Here is an 18,242-nt window from a genome sequence, read left to right on the forward strand (position 1 = left end):
CAAATTTGTTAAAAGAAGTGTAAAATGTATACTCAAAAACTATAAAACATTACTGAGGAAAACTGAAGACCTAAATAAATAGAAAGAAATCCATATTTATGAATCAGAAGGCTTAATATTGTAAGATGACAATAGTCCCCAAATTTATCTATAGGCTCGATGTAATTCCTGTCAAAATCCCAGCTAACTTTCTTATGAAAATTCACAAGGCTATCCTAAAATAAATGTGAAAATACAAGTTACTTAAAATAAGTAAAACAATCTTGGAAAATAAGAACAAAGTTAAAGCACACTTCCCTATTTCAAACTTACATTGAAGCTATAGTTATTGAGACAATGTGGTAACAAAGACAGACATATGGATCAATGAAACAACAGAGTTCAAAAATAAATCTTAAATCCACAGTCAGGTGATTTTCAAAAGATGTGCTAGGACAATTCAATAGGTAAGAACAGTCTTTTCAACAAGTGGTGGATCTAGAACACTAGATAGCCACATATGCAAAAGAATGAAGCTGGACCCCTTCTTTACGTTGGACATAAAGATGAACTGAAAAATGCATCACAGACTGACTCTAAGATCTAAAACTATAAAACTCTACAAAGAAAACAGAAATATTTTTGACCTTGGATTAAGCAAAATCTCAGACATAACCAAAAAGCAAGACAACATCCTCAACCATAGTTCACCTCTTTTGAGGAATGCTTTCATGAACTTAAAGGTTAATTTTACTTTTTCTAGGCTAAAAGGGGTTGTTTATCATCACCTAAAAACAAAGGTTAAAACAATGAGAAATTCCCCTCCAATAGCTACACTCCATTCTCAGATGGCTGTCAATGTGACTTTAGAAAGTATTAGCCTACATGTGGCTAAGCGATGGCTTCCAGAATCTTCAGAGAAACAAGTGTTCTGCACACTTTGTTTCTACCATTTCCTAGCACTTTCCAGAAATTATTTGGTACTGTGAAATAGAACAATAGGTTCTAGAAGAATCAGACTTCTGTTTTAGTTTGTTTCTAAGCAGTTAAATACATGGGGGGGAATAAACAACTCAGAAACAGGTTATTTATACAATTGGTTTTTAAGCACTAAATAGAACAGTAAGTCTCTTCCATAAATACAAAATGTCCTATGTTTAGGACAAAGAAATGGAAATCTTCCTTTGTTTTTAATTTGTCCATATATAACACAGATAGATGTTTCCCGCCACTCAAAACAAAATAATTGAAAGCAAAGCAATAAAGCTTTTCACAAAAACTATTTTCATGCTCTCAACAAAGAGAAGGAAAGGATTTTAAATGGAACTTACAATTCAAAAGCATCCTGACCAAAAAGGAAAAGACAATACATTCAACCACATGAAAATCAAGCACATCAATTAAAAAAATATATAAATATTAAATGCAGTAAAACTTCTATTAGTTAAGGATATTTGCAACATTCATAACACTTAATGACCAATATCAAGAATATTATTTTGAAGCCTATGAATCAGAAAGGAAAAAGACAACCTTATCAGGCACTTCAAAAATTAAGGTTACTCAAATGCCCAATAAACATTTGCAAAGAAGCTCAGTTTCAATAGTAATCACAGATTTGCAAATTACAGTCACAATGAAGTACATAATATATCTTCCAGATTGGCAAAAGTTTTTAAGTCTGACAATATTTACAAAGATATGGGATAAGGGACTTTCATATATGGCTGATATAAGTACTTTGAAAACAGTTTGGTCCAATGTAGTAAAGTTAAACATTCATATACTTTACAACCCAACACCTCCATTTTTAGATGTAAATAATGGGAAATCTTTTGCACCTGTGTACCAGTCGACATAAAAAATTATTACTAGCAGCAGTACCTTTAATAAAGAAAAACAAACAGCAAAAACTAGACATAACCTAATGGTATAATGACAGTAAACTGGATACATTATAATAAATGAAACACACTGCACATAGTCATGCGGACATATCACATAAACATAGCATTGAGCAAAAGCAGAAAGCCATAGAAAAAGATCCCCCAAATAACGGTACTTATACTAAGGCCCCAAATAGGCAAAACTAACCACTATATTGCCTCTGGATACATACTCAGATAATAAAACCATTTTTTAAAAAAAAAGGAAGTACTTATCATAAAAGCTAGGATTGTTTTTGAACAGGATGGCTGTTGGAAGGAGGTCTGAAGTGCACATGGTGGGGGAAGAGAGAGCTTGTAACGGTATTTCTGGCATTAATAATGTTGTCTATTTCTTCAACTGAGTTATGTGAGATATATACATATATTTTTGTGTATATATATTTATTACATATTATATACATATCTGTACACAGATTTCACAATCGAAAAAGTCTAACACATTATATAAAAAAGACAAACCGCTAAATATACCACATTATTTTTTATTTTTATATCTTTAAGGGATAGCTAGATTGACACTTGTGGCTAACTTGAATAATAAATGTCATTAAACATTAACTGACTTTGTTTTCTATTAAATAGACAGATTGAATTCAATCAAGATGTTCAGAATGATCAAAGTAATTATCCGTGTAGAGTACAAACTAGGAAAAAAAAGAAAAAGAAAACAAAAGGATGCCTGGGTGGCTCAGTTGGTTAAGCCTCTGCCTTCAGCTCAGGTCATGATCAGGGTCCTGGGATCAAGACCGCATCAGGCTCCTTGCTCAGGAGGAAGCCTGCTTCTCCCTGGGCCTGACACTCCCCCTGCTTGTGCTCTCTGCCTCTCTCTCTCTTTCTGACAAATAAATAAATAAAATCCTAAAAAAGAAAACAAAAAAGTAAAAAACTGAAATGAACTCTCAAATACTCTTTCAAAATACAAATGATTCCTAGGTTGTTGAGATGAATAAGGAGTGGTCAATGACCTGAGCAATTAGGAGGGTATGAAGTGAAAGATCGCTTTTCATTTAAGTCTGATATGCTCTACAAATAATTAGATCACAAATCCTCTTGGGACACAAAACTGTCTATTACTAGCTGTGGTGTGTTAACAAATTCTCTTTTATTTTCTCCCATAATGGGCCATGAAATTCAAACTGCAATTACAGATTAGCTCTCAGGTATAAATGATATTTTTTTTTTGTCTATTATGAACCATACTTCCTATCAGAAGCACCATGGCTTTATGACAGAGCCCTTACAAAAGAGTTTAATAATTACCAATTTTATACCTAACTCTATGACTGAGGTGCCATCTCTCAGCATCTATGTTCTAGGAGAAGACTGTTGGAAATAATGAGTACCTGTAGCTATATTACAGGGAAACCATATATGATAACAAACTGCAGAAAGTCTCGAAAATATTTGTAAAACAAAATATCTCAAGTCAAGATTTCAGGAATGCGAAGTGGTTCCATTACTTCTGTGATCCAATATTTTCTGCTCTACAGCCCTTATTTTAAGAACATGGACAGATCAGAAAATATACAGGAAAGTCTTTGAGATGATTAGAAATATAGATAGCATCACCTTGTCAAACAAAAAAACTGCATGGCCTAAGCATACTTATCCCAAAGAATAAAGACTACAAGGAAATCACATAGATGTCTTCAAATATTTAAGGATTATGATAAGGAGACATACCCCATTTTCTATACGGCTCCAAAAGGAAGTCAATATATTATTAAGTAGATGTTAAAAAGACAAGTTTCATTTCAACCCAGCAGAAGTCTGGGATTTTATTCTCTGGAGAGGTGTCTGAACTTCAGGTTGCCAGGCACATACCCTTGCATTCACCCTAGCCCTGATCCTAACCCTAACCCTAACCCTAACCAGAGATCTGAGAAAGGGGGTTCCTGAGCATACGATAAGAAGAGCTGATTAGCAGCCTAGTTATTCTAGAGAAGACCAAACGTTTAAGAATTGGTAATATTTCTGGAAAAGGGTATAAAGATAGCGATAAAAACAGAAGAACAACTGAACATCTTTAAAAAAAAAAAAAGGACAGGTTTCAATTCAAGAAAAAAAAATGAAAAGGAGAACTTTTTAAATTATAGCCATCCAAGAATAAATGGGTTTTCTGATGAGATGGTAATCCAGCCATGGAAGATAGACCATCAGGCACACTGTAGATGAGTTTTGTTTTTGGTGGTAGGTTGACGTACATGACTGCAAACATCCTTTTGAAAATCAAAGATTTTCTACTTTCCTCCCATGATGATTCACTAACCTATTCTCAGAGGTTGCTTACCAAAATGCTATGTTTATATAAAATGAAAGTCATGCCATCTGAACACTGATTTTGGTCAAATAAATTGGGAAATACATGCTTTTCTTCATTTGCTTGTTTTGGTTGCACTCAATGGTATAACCATTATTACTAAATTTGAACAGGATAAACCTGGAACACAAGTTGTGCCTTTCAAACGAGCTGCCAAGGTTTAAAAATAGCCCAGATGAACAAAGGAAATTGCAATTTCAATTCAAAGAACTGACACCAGCAAGAACCAGAGTGATGATGGAAGAGTGTGTATAATCTCGTCTGAAGGCAAATACTTCAGTCAAAGAGAGCTGTAAGGACAGACTTCTTCTTTCTTTACAGTGTGAAATCTGAACTTTCCTGTCAGTGACAAGGTTAGAGCCATACACCACCCACTCAGAAAATGAATCAGACACAAAGAGCCAGATTCTCCCAGAACTTTAAAGCTCTTCTGAAAGCTGCCTTAACTCTTTCAGAATACTGGAAAACAACAAAAAAGGGAAAGTATCTAAAAATACCTGTGTAGCTGCAAAAAGATAACATATTTAATGCTATTACTAATGTTGAGGTAGTGGAAAACATCCCAACCTTCCACAAGCAAGGTATAATTAAATAAAATATAGTTTGCTGTGGTACCTGGATGGCTCAGTGGGTTAAGGGTCTAACTTCAGCTCAGGTCATGATCTCAGGTTCCTGGGATCAAGCTCCACGTCTGGCTCCCCGCTCAGCAGGGAGTCTGCTTGGCCCTCCCCCTCTCCCCCTCCCCTGTATGTGCTCTCTCTCTTAAATAAATAAATAAGATCTTTTAAAAATAAAACAAAATACAGTTTATCCAAGTAATGCATTATTACAGTATTCCATAATCATTATTATGCATCATAATTATAAACTTTAAAATAGCAATTATAGGTGCTAGGTAGACAATAAAACATTGTAAAACTAAACATGACAACCTAAGATAAGATGTTGACTCTGCCCCCATATCTGACCCTAGAGAAGCTGCACAAATAAGAGGGAGATCAGTGTATCTCAGAACATAAAACTATGCAGATGACAAGATCTTATGTAGTGTATCTTTTTTTTTAAGATTTTATTTATTTATTTATATGACAGAAAGAAACAGCAAGAGAGGGAGAGAGAACACCAGCAGGGGGAGCAGCAGAGGGAGAGGGGGAAGCAGGCTCTCCACTAAGCACGGAGCCCAATGTGGGCCTCAATCCCAGGACCCTCAGATTATGACCTGAGCCAAAGGCAGATGCTTAATGACTGAAACACCCCTTATGTAGTAAATCTTAAAAGAATACTAAAATACTGTTACAACTGGTGAATAAATTCAGTATAGTTCAAGATACAAAATCAACATACAAAATTCAGTTGCAAGTCTACACACTAGCAGAAAGTTGTTCAAAAAAGACACTAAGAAAACAATCCCATTTAGAAAAAAAAAAAAAAAGAATAAAATACTTAGGAATATTTAACTAAGGAGGTAAAAGATTTGTACACTGAAAAAAAAATAGATGAAAGACACTGAAGATACATATAAGTGGAAAGATATTTCATGACCCTGGATTAGAAGATTTAACATTTTTAAAATGTCCATTCTCTCCAAAGCAATCTACAGATTCAGTGCAATCCCTATCAAAATTCCAATGGAATTTTTTAGAGCAATAGAAAAAAAAATCCTAAAATTCATATGGACTCGCAAAAGACCCCAAATAGCAAAAGCAATCTTGAGCAAAAAGAACAAAACATCACACTTTCTGCCTTTAAACTATACCACAAAGCTATAGTAATCAAAACAGTATGGTACTGGCATAAAAACAGACCTATAGACTAATGGAACAGAATAGAGATCCCAGAAATAAACTCAGACATACATAGTCAACTAATTTTTGACAAAGGAACTAAGAATATACAATGGGTAAAGGATAGTTTCTTCAATAAATAGTGCTGATAAATGGATAGTCACATGCAAAAGAATAAAATTGGATTCTTATACCATATACAAAAATCAACTCAAAAAGGGTTAAAGACTTAAATGCAATACCCAAAGCCATAAAACTCCTAGAGAAAAACATACAGAATAAGCTCCTTGATATTAGTGTTGGCGATGATTTTCTGTATTCAGCACCAAAAGTGCAGGCAACAAAAGCAAAAATGAACAGGTGGGAATACATCAAACTAAACAGTTTCTGTGCAGTAAAAGAAACAACCAATAAAATGAAAGGACAACCTATGAAATGGAGGGAAATATGTAGATGGGCTAAAATCCAAAATATGTAAGAAACTCATAGAACTCAATATAAAAAAAAAAACCTCCAATTTAAAAATGTACAAAGGACCCCGAATTGACATTTTTCCAAAGAAGACCTCAATTGACTAACAACTACATGAAAAGCTCAACATCACTAACTATCAGAGGTGCAGATCAAAACCACAAAGAGATATCACTTCACACGTGTTAGGATAGTTATTACCAAAAAGACAAGAAACAAGTGTTGGCAAGGATGTGGAGAAAAGAGAATTCTTGTTGGTGAGAATGTAAACTGGTACAGCCATTATAGATATTAGTACAGTTCCTTGAAAAGAGAACTACCATATGATCCAGCAATCTCATCCTGCGTATCTGAAAGATACAGGTCTCAAAGAGACACCTGCACACCCATGTTCACTGTAGCATTATTCCCAATAATTAAGATATGATACCACCTATCCATCAACAAATGGATAAAGAAAATAAAGAAAATGGATAAAGAAAAAAATATATATATATACACATACTTACAGTGGGATACACATTGTTCCCACAATTGAATACATATTGTTCAATTTTAAATAGAAGGAAATTCTGCCATTTGTGACAGCATGGATGAACCTGGAGGACATTATGCAAAGTGAAATAATCCAGACACAGAAAGACAAATATTGTATGACCTTATGACTTACATATGGAATCTAAAAAAAAAAAAAGTCAAATTCATAGTAATATAGAACAGAAGAGTGGTAACCAGAAGCTGGGGGAGGGGGGCAGTGGAAAGGGGAGATATTGACTGAAACATACAAACTTCCAGTCATAAAACTAGTAAGTCTGGAGACCTACTATGCAGTGTGGTAATTATAATAATAATTGATTGTATAATTGAAATTTACTAAGAGCAAATTTCAGGTATTCTAAACACACACACACAAAAGTAACTATAAAAGATAATGAATATGTTAATTAGCTTGATTGCAGTTATTTCACAATGCATATGTATATCAAAATACTATGCTGTATACCTTAAATACACACAATTTTTATTAGCCAGAAGTAAATAAATAAATAAAAATATTTAAAGAACACAAAACTGGGGTACCTGGGTGGTTCAGATGTTACGGGTCTGCCTTCAGTTCAGGTCATGATTCCAGGGTCTTGATCAAGCCCTGCCTCTGGTTCCCGCTCAGCAGAGAGCCTGCTTCTCCCTCTCCCTTTGCCCCCTGCTCATGCTTTCTCTCTCTCTCTCTTTTTTTTTTTTAAGTTATTTATTTGAGACAGAGAAAGAGAGGGAGAGAAAGCTCTAATGAAACAGACTTTGATAGGTCCCCATCAGGTGGGAGTAATGAGGGAACTGAAGTAAGACAGACCAGAGTAGAAAATGGCCCCAAACTATGATCTAGGGAATAGACTAAGAAGAACTTCCTTCCGTGGCCTTTGATCTTGCCTCAAGGGAGCCCTGGATCACTTTCTACCTAATTAGCTCCAGGCAGCAAAATAACGGGAGGACCAGCCAGAGCCAGTCAGAGTTAAACAGAGGTTTCCACTCAGGAATGGATCCTGGAGTTGGGAAGAAGGACCCCCAAAAAACAGCTGGAGGTAGAGGAGCCAACACCTAATTATTGGTTTACTTCTCCTCTTCCTATGCCAGTGTTCAAGACAGTAGCTCTCAAAAGGTGATTTCTGATCAGCGGCATCAGCATCAACTGGTAGCTTGTGAGAAATCCAAGTACTCCTCTCTGCTCCAGATCACTGTATCAAAAAGTCTGGGTCGCCCAGTATCCTGTGCTTGCACGCTAACGTTCTAGAACCAGTGCTCTAGGAGATTTAATTCAAGAGAAGCAACTATCAGAGCAGTGTATTGCCCAGGAAGAGAGAGAGAGTGGATCACTCAGAGGCACGGCCATGGAGAGAGGTCCGCCTTACTCCGTCTCCCCAAACCCTATTCCTAAATCAAGTACAAGTTCTACCGAAGGAAGACGCCAAGCTCAACACTCTTGGAGCAGAAGCAGCAAATTAATGGAATGGCTGAAATAAAAATTTTAGGCAGAAGTTTAAAAATAAAATGTATTTTAAGTATAAAGAAAGAAAGGAAGGGAAGCCTTGAAGAAACAAGTGAAATATTATAAACATCAACCATCAACAGAGTCATGAGGAGGCAGAATCAGGAGATTCTGAATACGAAAAATGTAATAGTTGAGATAAAAACCTCTAAAAAGGAGTCAAAGAGCAGAAATAACAGTATTATGAAGAAATCACCTTAAAAATATAGGATGAGGTGAATGAGGTTTGTATGAGAGCGTTTATATAAAATAACAGCATAGATAAACAAAATAGCGCAATAGATCTTTCCAGAATGTGTATATGCATACATCACAATGGACACAGATTAAAGAACAAATGACTAATGGACAAATGAAATTGGAATGTGGATGAAAATGAAGGCAAAAAATAAAATGAGAATGGCCTTGCCCAGACCATGATGTACTCAGCTATGACAAAGAGTATAATAAACTCAAATCTCTGCCCCTGAGGATCGAGATTAAGATTCTTTTTTTTTTAAAGAGTGCCATTTAAAATAACTGTAAGGGGATACACAAAATAATAATAGTTGTAATAGTACAGAACAAATTTATGGGTGTGTTTTCATAATTTAAAAACACTGTAATTTTTTTATAATAATAAGTTAAGAAAAAGATGAATGCTTTCCTCCAGGAAGTAGTTTATACACTGAGATAACTGGACATTAATCAACTTATACATTTGTAATATTGAACTGACTTTTTCCCAGCTATGCGTCACATGAAAAACGGTACTTTTAACAATGCAATACCATTTTACATCAATCCTCCAGATAACAATACAGACTCTCCAGTCAGTAAATGTCATCAGAAAAAAACAGAAAGTTCATCTTCATTTAAATTATCTAAGCTTCTGAAACTTGGGTGTCAGTTGCTTTATTTTATTCATCAAAATTTCCTTTTCTGGTTTTCAACCAGGTTAATGATGAATAACCTTTATATTGTAAGATCAAATTGCCTGACATTTCTCTCTGGATACGCGTGAAAATTAGAACTGCCTCAATCTGTACCTAGATATTTAGAAACCACAGTTGTCCACTGTTCATGTAACAGTAGCTCAGTTCAAATGAATGTTAACTGTTAGCATTCTCTAACTGGTGAAAATGACACTTGGGTGAATGAGAAAACATCTGGTTTTGTCCCAGATCTTAACTCCTTTGGGCCTCATTTTTCTCATCTGTCAAGAGAACCGAACTAGAAGTCCTGGTAAGGCTCTTACATCTTGATGATGCTGTGTGGTGAAGACAGAAAGGAATAATAAATTCAACTAATTCCCCACTCCCACCCTGACCCTAACTCTGCATCCATCAGGAATATTCTGCTCCCTCCGTGGAGGGAGGATGCAGAGGATAGAGTTAGGCACAGGTGTAACTCAGGATTTTTTGAAATTATAGACCACATCAACAGAATTTCAAGCAGATGGTGTGTATGGTCTTAAGTCCTATGTGAACTGAACAGAGAGATGAAGTTTAGCTCTCCTTTTTTTATTGTTTCCAATTTTTTCTTTTATCTTATTTCCTGGGTAAATTCCCATATGTTTTTCAATTTATAGAAGCTGCAGACTGAGGGACCATTACTTCTCAGGCTTGCCTTCACTGCCACTTTGAACTCTTCTTTTCAGAAATGTACACAAGTAAAAAAACAAACAAACAAACAACAACAACAACAAAAAAACCCCAGCATTTTGAAATAAAAGAGACCACTACTTCTTATGTCCCTCAATATTTCTGTTAAATTTCTTAGAACAGGGGCACCTGGGTGGCTCAGTGGGTTAAAGCCTCCGCCTTCGGCTCAGGTCATGGTCTCAGGGTCCTAGGATTGAGTCCCGCATCGGGCTCTCTACTCAGCAGAAGTCTGCCTCTCCCCTCTCTCTGCCTGTCTCTCTGTCTACTTATGATCTCTCTGTCAAAAAAAAAAAAAAAAAGTTACTCATTAAAACAAAAAAAATTTCTTAGAACATTTGGCCCAGAGACCTGTTGGATGCATAAGGCCAAATGGTCATCTGTGATTAAAATAAAAACCAACTTTAATAGATTGAACTCAGCCTGCCTGAAAATGATATTAATTTCTGATTTTCCATACTGACTTAGGACTTCTTTGCATTTAATCAACTACTATATATCTTCCAAGAATGGAAAGATACAGTTAAGAGCAGAGATGCAATTTAAAAGCAAAGATACATTTAAGAGCATGTTATTTCTCTACAAATCAAACTATAACAGTTACCCACTTTTTGTACAACTAGTTCACTTCAAATCAGTATTAAGTAAGATGGCACAATCAAGCAGACACTTCTTACGCTTGAATGGTTACCCAACTAAGCAATCTAGCAAAAAGAAAACACACCTTGGACGCACCTCTGCATACAGGCCCGATGAAGTGAAAGGTTAATAATTAGAGTGGCTTGCATGTAGCAAACGCTCAGTGAACTCTGCATATCTGGAGAACATGAGAAAGAATAACTATCAAGGAACTTAGGATCTAAAGAATAAAGACATGTTTATTTCCGAAAATGTTTCTGGAGTGCCCATTAAATACCAAGAGCTCCCATAGTAGGGGAAACTGGATTTTTTTTTTTTTTCTTTTTAATCAATACAACAGGGACCCTGTAGTCGAGTCAACAAGCAGAATGGAGAGTTTTGTGAAATGCAATGGAAGTTGAGAACAGTGGTCGCGTACCCTGAATTTAAAGATCCCCTGAACCAGGTCTTAGAAGTCAATGAAAATTAGAATGAGCATAAAAGGACGAGATACAGAGATTCTAAGAAGGTGGAATCTTTGCAACAAAGCAGGGGAAAACAAGAGTTGTCAAAAACTGGAGATAAGAAATAATAGAAACACCAAAGTCCAAAGCTTCAAAAACTGTAACACTTTATTCTAATATTGTTTGCTTGTTTCCTTAATGTAGAATGGATAAAATGTTTGTATCCTTTAAGGAAAAAAAAATTAAAGGGGGCCCTGGGTGGTTCAGTGGGTTAAGCCTCTGCCTTCCGCTCAGGTCATGATCTCAGGGTCCTGGGATCCAGCCCTATGTGGGCCCTCTGCTCAGCGGGGTACCTGCTTCCCATTCCTGCACCCCACCACCACCTGCCTCTCTGCCTACCTATGATCTCTGTCAAATAAATAAATTAAATCTTTAAAAAAATTTTTTTTTAAAGAAGCTTTAGATAATGTGCTAACCTGACAAAAACATTAAGTTTAGTGTTTGGGATATTATCTTGCTAGGGCTGCCATGACAAAGTCCCACAGGCTGGACGGCTTGAATAACAGACATTTGTTCTATCACAGTTCCGGAGGCCAGAGGGCCAAGATTAAGATGTCTGCAGAGCAGGTTTCTTCCGAGGTTCCTCTTGGTCATAGATAGACATCTCCCTGTGTCTTCACGTGGTCTTCCCTCTGTGTGTATCTGTGTTCTAAGGCCCTCTTCTTATGAGGACACCAGCCATATCCGATTAGGGCTCACCCTCATGACTGCATTCTAACTTAGTTACCTTCTTAAAGACCCTATGTCCAGATATGATCACATTCTGAGGTTCTGGGGGTTAGGATTCTAACACATACGTGGGGAAAGGGGCACCCAATTTAGCACATATGTATGTATGTTTACACTAAGTTTAAAAGTAGAATATCCCAAAAAGAGATAAAGGAAAGACATTTTTTAAATTCTAGAACTAAGATATTATTAAAATAATAATATCACTGTAACTGTAGGATGAGAGTATGGGTAAGTGGACACATGCAGAGGTTTAGAGCTGAGATGGTAACTGAAATTATGAAAGTGAAAAAGGCCACAGAAAGAAAAATCAATAGAGAAAACAGCAGCCAGCCAAGAAAAATGTACTCTGGATTTCTTTGTGTTCTTCATTAAGTTTCTAGAAACAATTTAAATGCAAATTGTAAAGTGTTGAAGTTAGGAAAACCTTTTTGGGCCATGCTCCTCTTTATTCCACTGAGGAAAATAAAAGCCTAAAAGTTGAGTGACTTTTCCTTGAATGGTTAATTTAAGAGTCACTATTCTAGTTATCATGCTTTAAAGAAACATGAATTTTCCTTAAGGACTTTGAATTTTGTATGGGCTTCACATATGTAAGTCTATATATATGGCTATAGATGAATTCTGAATATACTATTTAGACCTGTGCTGTCCAATTTGGTAGCCACTAGCTACATGTACCTATTTTAATTTAAATTAGTAAAATTCAATGAGATTAAAAAATGGAAAATTCAGCCTATATTACATTAGCCGCATTTCAAGTATACATGTGATTAGTGGCTACCCTATTGGACAGTACAGATATGGACTAATTTCATCACTGTACAATGTTCAGTTGGACAATGTCCATCCAGAATATTCTAGAAATCAGATAGATACTTTTGTAAAATACAACAGGTCCTAGCTCACTTCAACGACAAATACCTCATATATTGTTTGGCAAAACAAACAAACAAAAACTCCTTTCAAAATTTCCCTTGCCATTTTTCAACTTCATTCAAGTGAGGCTAAACTTGACTTATGAAAGACCAAAACAAAATAATAAAGACACATTAAAAAAAAATGAGTAACATCTGAGAACAACCTGAAATGGCCCAGCATAAATTCTAATTTATTCCAAAAACTCTCCTTTCCTGAAGACAACACTGTAGATTCTTCCTCCGTTTCTGACACACTGCAGTCAGGTCTATGAATGTCAGGTAATGTTGCATTTCATCTAAATGTTGAATTATCCATGAGTAATTCCTTCACTCATATGCAAATCTTAAACCAAGAAGTTAAAGTAATTAAGGCTGTTCCTAAATTCACAAAGAATTACCTAACAATATGAAAACCATAAAAATGTATCACTTTATTTTTGAGCAAGAGTATGCTTTGATGAAGTTTATATTTGCACAGAGGATAATGAATATTATGATAGGCAGGAGGGCGACATTGAGCATTTGACTGAGATTTGCCTTTGGAGCAATTTCAAAAGCCTCGAAGGGTGAATATCCCAAGAAATAGCAGAGAAAAATGCAGACTTCAGAATCCCACCTCAAAGCTTAAAACCAGAATCTGCGTGGATGGAGTATTGGAATTTGCCTTTTCTTAAAGTATTGTTGGGTCATGCTTCTGTCTACCAAAATTTGAGGGGAATGTGAATGCTAAAATCTATTTGAAAGCTTATATGTTTGGTGAAATATCTGCAGAAATAATTAGCTGTTCTGGCCATGGAAGTTTCATATCAGGTACGAAAGGACCCCTTATAAAGCAGATATCATTAAATGTCCTTGTTCTTCCTTTTGGAAAAAATAATAATGACTTCAGTTTTAATTATAATTAGAAAGTCAGAATATCCTACACTGCTTCAGAGCTATATCATCTGCACACCCAATTATGTGACCATTTGGGGTTAAAAAGAAAATCTGAAGATCATTTTTAGTCTTATTATCTTATATTCTCTCTTTTACTAATGTGCAATTCTTTAAAGGTCAAACTGGAAGGAGTCTGAGCTAAAAGATATGTCTAAGGAATTGAAGCCACAGGTAAATATTAACCATTAGAAAGGGAATCTAGGGCCGCTTGGGTGGCACAGTTGGTTAAGCCTCCAACTCTTGGTTTTGGCTTAGGTCATGATCTCAGGGTCGTGAGACGGAGCTCTGTGTTGGACTCTGTGCTCAATCAGGCATCTGCTTAAGACTCTCTCTCCCTCTCTCGGCCCCTTCCCCTTAAATAAATAAATAATTTTTTTAAAGGGCATCTAATTTTTTAAAAATTTTATTTATTTATTTATTTATTGAATTATTTGAGACAGAGAGAGAGGGAAAGGGAGAGCACAGAGGGAGAGGGAGAAGCAGACTCCCCCCTGAGCGAGGAGCCAGAATGGGGCTCTATCCCAGGAGGCTGAGATCATGACCTGAGCTGAAGGCAGTCAACTGCCTTCTGAGACATCCAACAGAGACAACTTAACCAACTGAGACATCCAGGTGCCCCAGGGCATCTGATTTTGAAACAGTAGTCTATTATTTAAAAAGAAGAAAAAAGTAATAGATCTTTACTTGAGTTAACATGTATAAATCTAAAATTAATCCACTAATTTGATCTAGTGTTTGATCAAATAGCAAACAGAAAGAAAAAGAAGGTGCATCTATTTACACAATCAATCTTGTCCAGTGACTATTATGCAGATACGCAGAAAATGCACTTGAATTTGGAGAGAGCTCTTTTTTTTTCAGTCTAAAATGTTTTCACAAAAGGGACAATTTTATATACAAAATATATACTACACAACATATATATATCTGTATGTACAATACAACTCTGTATATATAGTTAAAAGATAAACTGAAGCATATTAAAAATTTTAAGAGTTAGGAACACCTGGGTGGCTCAGTCTGTCAAGCCCCTGCCTTTGGCTCAGGTCATGATCGAGTCCCACATCTGTCTCCTTGCTCAGCAGGAAGCCTGCTTCTCTCTCCACCTCTGCCTGCCTCTCTGCCTACTTGTGTGCTCTCTCTCTCTGACAAATAAATAAATAAATAAAATCTTTTTTTAAAAAATTAAGAGTTAATTTGAGCAAGAATGTATTGGAATGGGACAACACCAAACCAGCAGTGGTTAGGAGCACCCCACCAACAGGAGTCTAGAGAAGGACTTACATAGAAAAGATTTGGAGATCCCTGCTCCACGGGAAGCCTGCTTCTCCCTCTCCCACGCCTTCTGCTTGGCGCCTGTGTGGCTCAGTTGGTTGTGTCTGCCTTTGGCTCTGGTCATCATCCTGGGGTCTTGGGATCAAGTCGTGATTGGGTTCCTTCCTGTGGGGAGACTGCTTCTCTCTCTGCCTCTGTCCCTCTGCTGCTGCTCCACCTGCTTGTGCGCTCTCTCTCTCTCTCCTTGTCAAACAAAAAAATAAAATCTTTAAAAAAGAGAGAGAGAAGAAAAGATTGGAAGGCAAAGAAAGGAAATTATTTGATTGTTTAGAGTTTAAAGGCTAGTTGGCTATTTGTGGTTGGTGGTCACAGCTCTTTGATTTCATAACCCTAAGGCGTAGGTCTGGGTTTGCTTACATAGGCTGTCACAGCATTACAGATGCCACAGTCTGTCTCCTTGTTTAATTTATATATTTAAATACACACACACACACATCATGACTTATTTTTCAAAATCGCATTCATAACCCCTGAAAGCCGTACATGATCAGTTTTGCTTCATTTCCAATACAATGTCTTTTTTGTTCCAAATGTTGCCTTTTGTGTATCTGCAACCTACAGTGGTTGAGAAGAGAACCCAAAGGGATGTGGAAGATGAAAAGACACCGCAGCCTTTCATAAGCGCTAACTGAGCACTACTAGGTGCCTGGCACTCACCCACGCCCTCCTTACACACTTCAGCCCATCCCCCAAACCCAGGCAATGTAACAGTGGGTTCTATCTTGGGTCAGGGAGCGAGCCCGCAAGAAATACCCAGAGAATTTCATGTATACTCTGCCATTGTGCTGGTGTCTAAGTTGTCATCTTACTTTCAGGGAGAAAGGGGTGGAAATTGCACTTACAAACTACTTTCCCCCTGCTAAATCATTTTACTTGGCAAGTGCTCTCAGTACTGCTGACAGAGCCCCAAGACGGGTAAGTAATAAAGAAGCATTTTTTTTTCCTTCTTTTTACAAGTCTGAGCCCTCTTCATCAGTTGATTGCTGTTCAAATAAAGTAAAATGATGGCAGTAGTAGACTAAGAGGGCTCATTCTCTTCTTTTTTTGACTCCTGGCAAGAGGATCTATCACCCATTTGAAAGACATTCAGTCCATGAAAACAAGATCTTAACACTTCATCAAAGCTGAGGAAACCTGAGGATGTTTTTGGAAGGCAGCCCATTAGCTTGTGTCTGCAGAGTTTGATGCTTTTCCCCCTTTCTCTTCTCTTTTATCCTCAGCTGTCTGAGTTCTTTTATCCTTAGCTAAACAGCAGCCCAGGAGCCTGAGGCGGTGAATGGGATCTGAAACGCCCTTAAATCAACCAGAGGCTGACTCCCTCTCATAGACGGCATATCACAGACTTTCTTAATCCTGGTCAGTCTAACTAAACACTATTAAGCACAAACCCAAAGGGCAAATGAGGATTATAGAGAAAACTTATGTTACTATTAGGAGAAAAGCAATCCTCTAATTTATGCAACTACTGGGTTATATTTTGGTCTCCCTTCTTAGACCAAGAGCTCCTTGGAGGCAAAAATATCATCTCATTCATCTCTCAAACCTTGGTAGACACAGGGTATGGCACATGGTCACTGTTCAAAAATGGCTCGAGGAATAAAGGAGAGTTAATTAACGAATGCAAGCGTTTCTCTTCTTTTACCTTAAAGAATTCCTTTTTTATTTTGTTTGGTTGTGACCTGAGAGCCATAAATGTCAACCTTCATTCTAGTCTATCCTTCAGCACCTCTCAATTAGACTACTGCAATTGTCCTCTAATTAAGAGCCCAAAGTTTTTCTATCCTCAGTACCACATACTGGCACTGAATCTATCTTCTCCGATACTGCTTTAATCAGGTTAATTCTCTGCAGAGAAATCTAGCATAGTTCCTTATCCTCTGGCAAGTGAAGTCCAAAACTCCACACCTGGCATTCAAGACGCATTACTCATCCAGCCAAGTACCTTGTCTCCCTTCTCTCATTTAACCAATGTTCTTCCAGACACCGTCACTGATTTTGCATCAACCTGCAAACATGCCCTGAGATGCCTATGCCACATTTGTTCCCCAACAAGAATTCACTCAATGTCTATTACTAACAAAGAATTGTGCCAGATGTTAGGGTTCCCGAAAACTCATATTTACTTTAAGTTTTCATCAGTAAAATCATTAGTTATTACTGAATTAGTTATGAAGGGTCCGTGGACAAAAGGATGAGACTGATACAAAGCAAAGGTCGGAGCAAAGCTTTATTTCGCTCCAAGCATCAAGAATCAAACGAACCGGCCAGCCAAGGCCATCTCTTACAAAGAGGCGACCCCTCCCTGCCTCACAGACTAACTTTTATAGAGCAAAGGCCATGTGGTTGAGCCTGGCCACACGCAGGTGGCCAATGAGATTGTAACACACAGAGAAAGCTGCACAGTCATGCTAGGTCACACATGGGTGGCCAATTGAATTACAATTCACCCCATAGTAGCTATTTGAACTAGCCTATCACCTTGGTCAGATTTGGCACCCAAAAGGCGCCCAAAAGGCAGGGCCCACATTCTTTGGGAGTCAGGGAGATAGTATGTGCGCTTTACTGATTGGATGTCTCCACCTGGCCTGACTCCTCCTTGCATCTGGGCTCTATTATCTCTCCCTGACCTGACACATCCTGGTATATGGGTTCTGTTATCAGGGGCTGGTCGGCCATATTTTATTGGTTTCTCAGACCCATTTCTAAGTAAGTTCCTCTGGGGGGGGCAGGGTCAAGGGGGCAGGTTTATGCAGTTTACTGCATAAACAACAAAATGGCTGTTCAACCAAGGTGAAATCACTCTGGCTAACTAGGCCCTTACAGTTATATTCACTCATTTAATTTAAAGGGGATCTATTGTGGATCCTGTTACAGACAAAAAGTTCCTTATATATTCATTCCCTTATTTCTCTATGTGCATGTTGTGGAAGCCAAGAAAATTAAGGCCATCCCACCTCAAGTTTAGCCCATGTGGGAAACAGAGGCAGAAGAAAATC

Source organism: Meles meles, chromosome 1 (assembly GCF_922984935.1).
Source record: "Meles meles chromosome 1, mMelMel3.1 paternal haplotype, whole genome shotgun sequence".
In the NCBI taxonomy this organism is placed as follows: Eukaryota; Metazoa; Chordata; class Mammalia; order Carnivora; family Mustelidae; genus Meles; species Meles meles.